The sequence below is a fragment of the Sciurus carolinensis genome, chromosome 9 (assembly GCF_902686445.1).
Source record: "Sciurus carolinensis chromosome 9, mSciCar1.2, whole genome shotgun sequence".
Classification (NCBI taxonomy): Eukaryota; Metazoa; Chordata; class Mammalia; order Rodentia; family Sciuridae; genus Sciurus; species Sciurus carolinensis.
In genome coordinates, this window is record NC_062221.1 from 980,369 (window position 1) to 993,597 (window position 13,229).

At 46.4% G+C, this 13,229-nt stretch overlaps 1 long non-coding RNA gene across 1 annotated transcript; it reads left to right on the forward strand.

The window, feature by feature from the left end:
• The first annotated feature begins 3,689 nt into the window (after window positions 1–3,689).
• Window positions 3,690–9,112, forward strand: LOC124993601 (uncharacterized). The gene is made up of 3 exons (XR_007110334.1): window positions 3,690–3,791; window positions 4,766–4,851; window positions 8,151–9,112. It is a non-coding gene; the product is annotated as an uncharacterized LOC124993601 (long non-coding RNA).
• Window positions 9,113–13,229: the final 4,117 nt, after the last annotated feature.

A 13,229-nucleotide genomic window follows, 5' to 3' on the forward strand; every position in this document is an offset into this window, starting at 1 on the left:
CTATACAATGATGAAAGGCACAATTCATTATGAAGATATATAGTTTTACATATATGTGTGTGTGTGTCCATCCATTATCAGAGCGCCCAAGTACATAAAGCAAAGATGCACAGCCTAAAGAGAGAAATAGACTGGAATACAATAACAGTGCGAGACTTCAATATCCACCTTTCAACAATGTATAGAACATACAGACAGAAAATCTATAAAGAAACAAACATCATATTCCAAATGGACCTAACCAACATATTCAGAAAATGACACCCAAGAGCAACAGAATACATAGTCTTCTCAAGCATAAATGGGACATTGTTCAGGATAGCTCACAGGTAAGGTTGAAAAATAAGCCTCAATAAGTTTAAGAGACTGAAACTACATCACAATGAAATGAAATCAATAGTGGAAGAAAAACTGAAAAATTCACAAATATGTGAAAATTAACACACTTAAAATTGTTTTTATTTATTTAGGTAGTACTGGAGATTAAACTCAGGGCCTCATGCATGCCAATCAGGCTCTCTACCACTGACCTACACCCCAGCTCACAACATGCTTTTAAATAACTATTGGGTCAAAGAAGAAATCAAAAGGGAAATTAGAAAATGTCTCAAGACAAATAAAAGCAAAAACATCATACCAAAACTTGCAAGAAGCAGAAGTAATATTGAGGGAAATTTATGGCCATAAACACCTACATGAAAAAAGAGACAAGACCTGAAACTGAAGGTTTATGGAAAATAATATTCCTGTAAGGTGCCCCCCCGCCCACCAGAAAAATGGAGAGAGGTGGGGTTGGGGAGGAGGGAGGGGAAAATAGCCAAGGATTAACCTCCCTGGGGGAGAGGGGTGGGTACTGAATGCTGGCCTGAAGACTTTGACCTTCCCTCATGGCACATTAGTCCTAAATGGAGGGAAAGCAAATAACAATGGGCAAGATTTGAGTACTCATCCCTCGGGGTCTGGACTCCTATCTCCCAGACCACAATGAGTTTCAACCTTTTACAACCACCCTCCTACGGTAAAGTTCTAACCTGTAAACTAGGCCCTCAGTGTCCAAACTGCATGTCCATGCCTTCCAATGATTAAACCATCCTCCCTGTACCCTATAAAACCAAAATCCCTCTGTAACTCACGGCCATTTTTGCATCCGGAAAATGAGCCCCGACAGTGCCGGAGTCCACGAAGGAATAAAGGCTTCTCAACCCGCTGAGGCCTGCTTCCCGTCCTTTCACGCTATACAAACAACCCAACTTTATGTCCCAAGGAACTGTAGAGAACACACTGAGCTCAAAGTCAGCAGAAGAAAGGACATAACAATGATTAGAGCAGAAAGAAATAAAATAGAGAATATAAAAACAATAGAAAAGAATCAATGAAAGTAGCCGTTGTTTTTTTGAAATAATTGATTAATTTTTAACTAGACTAAGAAAAAGAGAAGACAAATGAAATGAAAAATGAAAGAGGAGATATTATACCTGATGCCACAGAAAAAAGATTATAAGATACTATTATGGTAATATGACAACAAATTGGATAACCTAGAAGAAATGAATAAATTCCTAGAAACATATAACCTACCAAGACTATGGCGAAATGTCTAACTTGATGAGACCAATAACATAATGAAACTGAACAAAGAAAAGCCCAGGACCAAATGGCTTTGCTTGTGACTTCTACCAAACATTTAAAGAATTAACAGCAATTGCTCAAACTCTTTTTAAAGATTGAAGAAGAGAAAATACTTCCAAACTCATTTTATGAGGCCAGCATTACTCTGATACCAAAGCCAGATAAAACTACCACACGAAAATTACAGATTAATATCCCCGAATACATGCATGTAAAAATTCTCAACAAAATATCTTCAAGCAAACTGACTTCCACAGTACATTACAAGGATCATACACAAGGATCACGGGATTTATCCTTGGGAGGTAAGGATGCTTTGACGTATGCACACCAGTAAATGTGATAGGCCACATTAATAGAATGAAGGATAAAAGTCACTTAGTAATTTGATAGTTGTAGAAAAAAGCATTTGACAAGATTCAATACTCTTTCATGAAAAAAAATTCTCAACAAACTATTTATAGAAGAAATTTACCTCAACACCATAAAGGTCATGTATGAAAAATCCCAACAATTCCCACTATTATATATAATTATAATGCACCAATAATACAAAAAAGAAAAATCCCACAGCTAACTTCACACTCAGTGGGAAAAACTGAAAGTTTTCCTCTAAGATCAGGAACAGGCAAGGCTGCCCGACTCTGGCCTTTTGTTTTCAGCTCAGTGCTAGAAATTCTAGCCAGAGCAAACAGGCAAGGCAAAGAAATAAAAGGCCTCCAAATGAGAAAGGAAGAAGTAAGAGCGTCTCTGCAGACGGCTTGGTCTTACTCGTGAAGATCTCAGAAACCTAGAACTCTTAAGTGGAGTGAAGTTGCGGGAGTCAGGCAGGGGGACAAAGGCGGCAGGGGGACAAAGGCGGGGGAGGGGGACAAAGGCGGCAGGGGGACAAAGGCAGGGGAGGGGGGCGGGGGGGATGGTGATGGGCCAGCAGGGCAGGCTGACTCCGGAGGACTGAGCTCTGACCCTCCAGAGCCCTTCCCCTGCTGCCACCCTGGTCAAGGTGACCTGCCTCCAGGGAATCCTTCCTCCCCACCTGGGGCCCTTCCTGCCTGGCCCCTGGGGGCTTCCTTCCTGCCCTTGGCCCGCCTTTGGTCAGGAGTCACATACACAGGATGTGGGCAGAGGGCGTGAGAAGGAGTTCTGAAATGCACACAAGGAGCAGGGTACCCCTTCCTCCTCAGATGCCAGCTCTGGGTCCCCTACTTCCCCCGGGGTGGGGGGCCTATCTCTGTCCCATCCTTTGAATGAAACTTGCTTCTGTGCTTGCCTGGGCATTTCTCAGGTGTCACATCTTCACATCAGGGAATCGGACTGGGCCCTGACCGATTTTCATCACTGGTGGTATCAGTATCAAACCAACATACAGAAGCTAGGTGCGTTTCTATGTGACAACTGCGTGAGGACAAAATTAAGAAATTGCTTCCATTCATTACAGCATCAAAAAGAATGAAACATTAAGGAATAAACTTATACAAGGAGAAAAAACTCATGTACTGAAAACTATGAATTATTGATGAAGGAAATTGACACAAATAAATGAAAAGATATAACCATATTCATGGACTGAAAGAACTAATATTGTTAAAATGTCCATAATACCTAAAGGGATATGAAGATTCAGCACAATTCCTATCATCGAAATCCCAACAGCATTCTTTTTTCAGGAATAGAAAACCTTAAAAGGTATCTGGAATCATACACAAGTGTGCACATGTGCATGCAAGCACACACACACACACACACACACACATACACACACACCCCGAACAGCTAAAGAAAGCTTCAGAAAGAAGAACCAGACTGGAGACATCCACTCAGATTGCAGAAGACTACAGGAGTCTGAGGCCGCCCAAGGCCAGTCAGTGCAGGCGTGAGGGAGGGGCGCAAAACCAGGAAGATGGTCAGGGGACGAAATGCCAATACCCGAGCTCCGCCCCCGTCCAACCTGTGGCCAGAGTCACCTGCCTCCGGGAATTGCTCCTCCCCTCAGGAGTTGTTAATGAGTAGCAGCTGGGCAGTTCCCTGCCTGTGATACCCATGGATGGCTCCTGCGCCGCCCTGGATCACTCCTGTGGTCACAGAGGCAGGACGGGAGGAGGGGACACCAGAACAAAGGAAATCTGAAACGTGTACACGGGGCAGGGCCTCCACCCCGCCAGGTACCAGCTCTGGACCCCTCCTCTGCGAAGGAGTCCCTCTCTCCCGCCTCCCTCCTCCTCCCCCTCCCCCCTCCCCCTCCCCCTCCCCCTCCCCTTCCCCCCTCCCCCTCCCCCTCCCCCTCCCCCTCTCCCCCTCCCCCTCCCCCTCCCTCTCTCCCCTCCCCCTCCCCCTCCCTCCCTCCCCCTCCCTCTCTCCCCCTCCCCCTCCCTTTCTCCCCTCCCTCCCTCCCCCTCCCTCTCTCCCCCTCCCTCTCTCCCCTCCCTCCTTCCCCCTCCTTCTCTCCCTCCCTCCCCCTCCTTCTCTCCCTCCCTCTCTCCCTCCCCCTCCCCCTCCCTCTCTCCCTCCCCCTCCCCCTCCCTCTCTCTCTCCCTCTCCCTCTCTCCCCCCCTCGTTTCCTCCCCCCTCTCTCTCCCCTCCCTCTCCCTCCCTCCTTCCCTCTATTTCTCTCCTTCTCCCTCTCTCCCTCCCCCTCTCTCCTCCCTCCCTCTCTCTCCCTTCTTCTTTCTCTCTCCCCCTCCCTCCTTCCCTTTCTCTCCTTCTCTCTCCACTCCCCCTCTCTCCCTCCCCCTCTTTCCCCTCCCTCTCCCTCCCTCCTTCCCTCTATTTCTCTCCCTCCCCCTCTCTCCCTCCCCCTCTCTCCCCTCCCTCTCCCTCCCTCCTTCCCTCTATTTCTCTCCCTCCCCCTCTCTCCCTCCCCCTCTCTCCCCTCCCTCTCCCTCCCTCCTTCCCTCTATTTCTCTCCCTCCCCCTCTCTCCCTCCCCCTCTCTCCCCCTCCCTCTCTCTCTCTCTCCCCCCCCCTCCCTCCTTCCCTCCCTCTCTCTCTCTCTCCCCACCCCCTTTCTATCCTTTAAATAAAACTTTTTGCTTTTGCCTCAGTGTTTCTCTGGTGTTCAGCCTTCAACACCAGGGGAAGGGGCAGGACCTGCTTTATTCTCAACACCAGTATCATCTTTGGTCCCCATTCTATTTAAGTGAACTAAGAGTCAAACCCAACGCTGCAGAGAGGACGATAGTGCCAGGCGCTGGGGAAGAAGAAAGGACGAGCTGCTGATCACCAGGTGGGAGATGTCCGCTGTGTGGGCTGGGGACGGAGCTTGGTGGCACGCTTGGGGCCCTGGGTTCCATATCCAGCACTGAAAAAAAACTTATGCAAGAGAAACAGTTCCAGAGATTTGCTGCCTGCCATTGTGCTACCAGCTAGCCGTACTCCATGGCACACTTTAAATCTGTTATAAGGGGAGCTCTCATGGGAAAGTTCCACCGCAATTTAAATAAAAGACAAGAAAAAGAAAAGAAGAGGCAAAGCCACAGCAAAATCATAAGCCATGAAACACAGATGACAATATGAGGTCACAACAGTACTAACACTGTCATGAGTGAAGGGTTATGGAACATGATATTCCTGCAGGAGAGAGGAGGAGGGCGGGGAACCCAGCCAGGCTTCACCTCCCGGCAAACCCTTTCCTAATACCAAGGGGCCCTGAAGGAAGGGGGTGGGCACTCAATGCTGGGCCCCGAACCTTTACCTTTCCCCATGGCAAATCAGTCTTAAATGGAGGCCCAGCAAATATTGTAACTCCAGAAAACAATGGATCCCAGAGAAAGTAAAACAATGGGCAAGATTTGAGTTCTCATCTCTTGGGTCTGGACTCCTATCTCTCCAGACAACAATGAGTTTCAACCTTTTTACAGCCACCTTCCTAAGGTAAAGTTCTAACCTGTACAACTAGCCTGATTGTCCAAACTGCACGTCCATGGCTTCCAATAGTTAGACCCCCCTCACTGCACCCATAAAACCAAAATCCCTCTGTAACTGACGGCCATTTTCCCTTCCAGAACATGAGTCCCGACAGTGCCCGAGTCTGGGAGTGAACAAAGGCTTCTCTGAACCCCTGAGCTCTGCCTCCCATCCTCTTGTGTTTCAATAAGGACAATTTCTCATGACACATACCTTTTATTTTTCACTTTAATTTTAGGGTTTGTCCATTGCTTAAAATGGAAAAATCTACACCTTAAAAAAAGAGAGAAAGTACCTGGGGTCGGGGGTGTGATCCACCCTAAGTTTCTGACTGAGTCTCAGGCGAGCCTGGAGAATGTGGGTTTCTAGGAAGTTCTCAGAACTTCCCTTTGGGAACCACCGGGTAGTCCAGGTGCTCGCAATTTACTTTTCAATCACATCCACGGTAAGAAATAGATTTTACATGAGAACCCAGTACTCACACAAGTATACCTTTAAAGTTTTCAATTCTTAGAATACACGCTGTTATTTTGTATTTTATTTTATTGTTTAAATTTCCACTGAATTGGTACTACACCTAGTAGCAGGTTACAACCGTAATTTCAAAAAACATTGAATCTGGCCTAGACGCATTCCTAAAGATGCAAGGAGGGACTTCAAAAACTCAGTGCCTTTTGAGAGCATGCCCCTTTGTTTTTATTGTAAAACAATAATAATCATAGAAATGAAACTCTTTTAACGTCTTAAATATTAAGGAGGTACTTAGTTTTTTTTTTTTTTTTTTTTCTGGCTCCATTTTTTTTTTTTAATTTCCAAGTATTAAGGGAAGAAATTTAAATACCATCAGAGTTTTGTCAAAAACTTTCAAAAGATCTAATCTCACAGAAGTCTCTAATAGGGCAAGTGGTGCGACTCAGTCCCTCTGAGCTTAGTTCTTCTGAACCAACTGGTTTCCAACCCCCGTGACCTCCGACCTCCGAGTGACCAGGACAGCTGCGGACGTTTCCCCTGAGGGACGGACCTGTTGCTGAGCCCTGGCTCCTAGGTTGTGTCCAGGCCCTGGTGGAGAAGAAGTGAGCGCCCAAGGCAGGCCAGGTGCCCTCCTCCTGGGGAGCTGGAGAGCGGGAAACCCTCGGATCCCTCAAGAGGCAGAAAGCGGAGTGGAGGGCGCTGCCACCTGACGTTCCCAGAGGGGACGTTCTTTGTTTTTGTCATAGAACATCCTGGCAAGGCCCTGATTAGGCACACAGGCCTGAGACTCTTAGCACCCGCACACGCGCGTGCACACGCACACAGACCACACACACAGGCGTCGTGGTCAGTAACATCCAGGACACTCCTGTGGCCACCAGAATTACAACTTCAAGTATTATGGAATGAGACCATGGACCAGAGGAGGGTCCACACCAGGCTGTGGCCAGGGACAACAGGACTCTGCCCAGAGTCTTTCGCTCGCATATACCTGCTTGTGTCTGCTTCTTAAAGTTCCTCTTGTATCTACTTATTTTTTCTTTTTTGATAATGTTATTGTATTGTTATACCTTTTATTTGTTTTATGTGGTGCTGAGGGTCAAACCCAGTTCTCACGTGTGCTAGGCAAGTGCTCCACCACTGAGCCCCAGCCCTTTATTTATTTTTCTTCGTGACTGTTTTTCTCTACCTTATCTTACGCATCCTCTCGCTGGTCAGAATGTAATATGGAAATATATCTACTTGTGTTAAACTTGTTTAAAATACATGTTTCCCTTTTTTAATTTTATGGGTCACTAAGTTGAGCACATTGTGGTTCTCTTCAAAAAATGGTTTTGACTGTACAGTTGGTCTTTGAGGTCAGTGGCACACTTAGAAAGAAGAAAAACAAAATTCTCCTTACCTACCATTCAGATTAAAGAACTGCTCACAATCAGTACCAAGCACAGAATACGGGAAGTGCCTTAGTTTTGTTTGGTCTCCACCTGGTGGTTGGAACTCAGAACTCAGTCCTTAAAGGAACTGGAAAACTCACTTGAAATGGAACATTTTCTAATGCAAGAGTTTAAGTTCCTAAACTAAACTCTTCAATTAGAAAATGCCATTACGGGAAAGATGCAATTATTACAAAATTTAAAAAGCATAGTCTAGGACTTTCCTTTCGTATTTTGCTTATTTATAGGAGCCAAGAATGGAGAAGGTGTCTTAACTTCACATTTAATTCTAGGATTCCTTTCTGCCAGGTCTGGAATTCTCATAGAAGTCTTATCTCCCTCTACCACGGTGTAATCTTCCTGGAAACACTTGGGGTTCTTAATGGTCATTCAAGTTTTGCAACTTAAAAAACATACAGCATTCAAAGTCCAACTCTTGTATGATTCTTCTTCTTCTTCTTTTTTTTTTTTTTTTAAGTAAAAACATGAAAAGGTGAACACCTAGGAGGCCGGGTGGAGGAGCCACCCCTTGACCTCAGTAAGCTCCAGGCTGCACGCTGAGGCTGTTTCCTCATTTCCTTGTTCTTTTGATTTTTTTTTCCTGCAGCACTTTTTCACTCTAGAAATATTTCTAATGAATCCCATCTCAGGATGCTACCCCAACCTCAGGATGGTACTACAGGTCCGGCCATAGAATCTTTCTGTGTTCCTTCAGGTCACAAGGACAGATGGTGACGCAGGACAGTTCCCGGTGGGCACGCCATGGAGCCACCGTGAGCACTGACCTGGTGAAGGCTGAGCCCTGCTCCCGGGGCCACAGCCGGTCGCGGTCTCCTCGACTGCTGCTAGGCCTCCTCGGGCTCCCCGTGCTTCCTCTAAAGACAGCTCCTCAGCAGCGCCCAGGCCCGCTCCCTCGGAACCTGTGTCCCCAGCACACACACGTCCTCCAGGACCCTCTCCGCCCCTTGCCCTTAGGAACGCGGGACAACTCCGGCACCACTCTTGGGGCGATTTCAAACACCACGGTCACTAACAAGAGCATAAAAATGAGGAAAATGTGATGCAGATCGACTGCGCAGGGGGCTTGTTTGCAGTGTGCGCGTCTCTGTCCCAGCTGGACCGGCGACACTCGGCCCAGGCCTCACTGCTCTGCGCACTCGGTGCTAAAATGTTGGCAGCTTACAGATGAACTTTACCAAGTGGGCTGTGAGGGCTGGACCCTGCTTCTCCAAACTTCTCATGCCAAGCTCTGGCCCCCAGAGCCACCGTGTTTGGAGGCTGGGCTTGAAGGAGTTGATGAGGGTGAACTGAGGTCACACAGGTGAGGTCCTGCCAACAGGACAGGACGGGGTCCTCGCAGGAGGAGGAGGCAGCAGAAGCGTCCTTCCTACCCTGAGCAGGATCCTGGAAGAAGGCAGCATCCCCGCGCGGGCGAGAGGAGTCGGCTGGAAACCTCCCACCTCGGACGGGGACCTTAGCCTCCAGAACTGCGAGAACCTGTTCCTCTGCCCTTTAAGCCCCCCGTGGGCCTGGCCTTCCTTCCTTCCCCAGCCCAGCGCACCAGCACCGAGGCCGCCTCACCCCTGCGCAACTCGCACCCCTGGAGGCCGAGCGCTCCTCCGCAGCAGCCGCTCTTCTCTCCTGCTCGGCGACGCTGCCTTTCCCACGGGGACACTCGGCGGACTGCCGCGACCGAGCCGCAGTGCCGAGCGCTGTGCACAGCTGTTTCCTGGGTCTTTCCCGGCCCCCCTCTTGCTTTTGACTTCTAGAACCTTCCTGTCATGGTTCTGCGCGTATGTAGATAGTGGGGTGCCGGGATTGAGCCCAGAGGTGCGTGGGTGTTGGGGGTACAGAGGTTGAAACCAGGGTGCTTTACCACTAGGACACTTGCCCAGTGAGACAGGGTCTCACCGAGTTGCCGAGGCTGGATCTGAACTTATGACCCTCCTGCCTCAGCCTCCCGAGCTGCTGGGATTACAGGGTGCCACCATGCCCAGCTACCTTCTCATATTCCAACATTGAGAAATGAGGCTGCCCTACAGCCTGCCTGCGTCCTGCGTCCACCATCCCCGGCCGAGTCTGTGATGGAGCTGGTTGTCTATGCTCCCTGTGTTCTCCTGCTTCTGCTGAGTCACCACATTACTCCTATTGGATGTGTTAGGCTTACTTGCCACTTAAAATGTCTTCAAACGTTTTCACAGCATGAGTCAATTCTGAAACAAAAGTCATGCATACCAAGAAAGGCCTAGAAGCAAGGGTAGGGATGCAAGTTTGATGTGTGTGAAGCAAATGCTCATGTGGAAGGGATTAGGGCAGCTCTGGTATTTGTTGCTGTTGTTGTTTTTAAGTTGTAGACAGACCCAATGCCTTTATCTTACTTATTTTCATGTGGTGCTGAGGTCAAACCCAGCAACTCCCACATGCTGGGCAAGCGCTCTACCACCAAGCCCCAGCCCCAGCCCCAGCCCGTGCTCTGTTTTCTTGTAAGGCAATAAGCAAGTACTTTTGAGACCATAGAAAGGAAGATATCCACAAGAAGATGACAAGGAGCTACCCCTTACAGGTCAATGATGGTCCACAAGCGGCAGTGCAGGGGTCACCAGGGAGTACTGGACATGCAGAATGTCAAGTCTATTGCAGACCTATTATAAGGAATTTCCACGGAACCACACCGGACACGGGAAATCACATAAGGAAATTTATTAAGCAAACAGTGTCTCCCTGCAGGGTAAGAGAGAAAATGAGAGGAAAAGAGAAAGGAAAAGAAAAGGGCGTGCTAGAGAGAGTGGAAAGCCAGGAGGATAGAGAAAAGTGAGGAGGACAGACAGAAGAATGGAATAAAGATGGCGGGGAAGCTACAGTAAAGCAGTAGAATTCGGCCGGGCTAACAGGGGACCAATATGGGAGAAGGATACTTGCAAGCTGACTGATGAACCAATAGCTAGCCAGGATGTTCACAGATGGACCAGAGGTTGGGAGGCGGGGAAAACAGTTGTACCTGATGGGTGGGGGAGCAGCTTTGTACATTACATTCCCCCGTTTATTTTTTTATAAGAAAATCTCTTGCTCTCCAGTTCTTTCCAAAGCCTCTCTCTCCTTCCTGCCTAAGTGACTGGGGCTGGTTTTGCAGGTGAGATGTAAAAAGTCCATTCTCCTTCCAGACTTCCAAAGGCAGATGGTTTTCATGGACTTCATCTCCTCGATTTGACTGATCCCCTATTTCTACACTAACTGCCTGTCCCCAATTCTGACTTCATTTACCCCTCTAATTCTAGGAACCCCTTCACTGCTGTAGGGAAAAGGGGTTGATGACCGATCTGGCTTCTTCGAGCTGAAAGGGGGCAGCGTGGGGCAAGCAGTTTGAAGTTTCCTTTTTAGAAATCGGATCAATTGAGGGGTTCATGGTAGAAGTCTGGTTGGGAAGAGCAGGTTGTAAAGGCATCTGGGGATGGGTGCTTCTATGAGAGAAGAACAAAAAGACATGAGTACTGAAATGAGATTGATACAATATAAATGGTGCAGATCTGGAACAAGCCAATGCATATCATAAAGATGACAGAAGTCAATAATTCCTCACCAGGGGGTGGAAGAACTGAGGAGTTGTTCCCATAACAAGGCCTAGCAAAGGCTGGAGAGGACAAGGCCTTTATTTGGGAACTTTAACATTGTCTAGGTTATCAGGAATGTAAACACAACATTTAGTAGAGATACTAGCAAACATAGATTAAGCCTACCTGTGTCTGTAGGCCTTAAACTGACTAAAACTTCTGACTCTGGCAGTCTCTCTTGATAGTTATCAGGCACATTTGCCTAAGAATCTCTCTTTTGTAGTTTTTAGTCTTTATTCTAGTGGGCTAACACAAGTGTACATTTTAAGTTACATTTAAGTATTATTTCTTTTAAATGCCCAAGAATGGCTATATTTTGGTTTTAACTTTTTCTAGGTGTTCAAGATCAAGCTGGTCAAAGTGACCTGTTCCTGTCTGTTAAAGAGGCAGCTGAGTTCCCACAGGGGTCACTCATAGAGAACTTAAGAGCAGCTTCTTAGCTCCACCAGTGCCATTGGTTAGGCAGGGTCTCCTCCATGAGGTGGCTTTCCTTGAAAGCACCAGGGATGTCTCCCTTTTTCCATGACCCTCCTCTGCAGCAGGTGCACTGAGTGGCTTTTCCTCTAGTGGTCTCATCAATCTCCTTGCTCAGGAGGTTGTGTGACCCAGAGTTGCCAAGCTCCTTGGAGAAGTCCTCTTGTTCCCTGGGTTCAGGCTGACTTTGAGGGCAAGACCCAAATATGGACTTTTCTTGACCTCTGTATTTAATCTCAATCTCTAAGTTTCATCTTAACTATCAAGCAAGTCAGTTTCACCAGTCATAAAGCAAGAGTACTGGGCTTTAGCTTCAATGTCTATAACTTTACAGTTATTTACCCCCTTTTCTATAATTGGGGTTTACATTATCTGTCCTATAACTGATGGCTTACTATTCCAAGTTAATTTACGGTGTTCGCTCTTGAAGCAGTATTTCTGCAAAATATTGACCAGGAAACAATTAGAGTTTACAAGGGAAATACAAAATGGAATCATCAACAGTAAAACACTCAGTTTGTGCAATAGCTATCTTGAATTTTGGCTGAGTTCCCGTTTGAGATCACAGAAATCTTTACAACAAACATCAAACTTTTGAACACAACTTTAAATGAGTTAAAGTCTGGCTTACTTTGGAGTCATTCTAATGTGCAGCAGGATTGTGAGGCAGAGCCTTATCTCAGGTAACGTGGGGCTTTTCAGTGAGGGGCAAAGGAGTATTAGAAAATAAAGGGTTATAAACACAGATTTTGAAGATTAAGCTGAGATCAGATGGAGCTCTGTTCTCTGATGGAAATGCGGATCTAAAGAGTTATGTCAGCAATCTTTTTTTTTTATTATTGTACACAAATGGGATACATGTTGTTTCTCTATTTGTACATGGCGTAAAGGCATACCATTTGTGTAAACATAAATTTACATAGGGTAATGTTTGATTCATTCTGTTATATTTTTCCCTTCCCACCCCTCTTTTCCCTCTAAGCAATCTTTATATATGTGCAATGTTAGGTTCCAAAGTTACTGTCAGGTGGGCAGGAACCAGAGAAGGAAGCTGATGAAACCCTGGTTATCTAGCAAAAGAATTCCTTCCTGCCCAAGAGCTGTGTGCTGAGATCAATGTACTGCCACAGCAGTTAGGCATCCTGTGCCCCTGCACAGGAGCACTCCCAGGCACCAGGCATGCCACAGCCATGAGGTCATCAGAGACCCCAATTTCAGTCACTGTTGTTCCATTTTTGCTACTGCGCATTACACTCTTTCTTAAATGTCATTTTACATATACCCTGTTGATGACAGGTCCTATAATAGAACATTAAACGATAGGTTTACCATTACAGACAAGTTTAATTTGGAGAAGAGCAGCTTGATAAAATTTCTGCTTTAAAGGCCTGTACACCTGGAAAATATGAACACATTTAATATACAAAGAATAATGTTTTTAAGTATATTACTCCATGGAATAACTTTGTAAATTAATTAGTTGTCTCTTAACAAACACATCTGAGTAATCCCATACATGTCGACTTTAATTCATTCATCTTATTGTAGAAAAAACAAGATATCAGACAAGTGTACCAACAGTATTTACCCTCTCTTTCCTGTTGAAGAAAAGTCCTAGAAAAATTGATGTTAGACATTTTATAAACATCAACATTTTATTAGTTTGACCACTTAGAGACTTGTGAGTTAATTTTAAGGACATTTTACTTCTA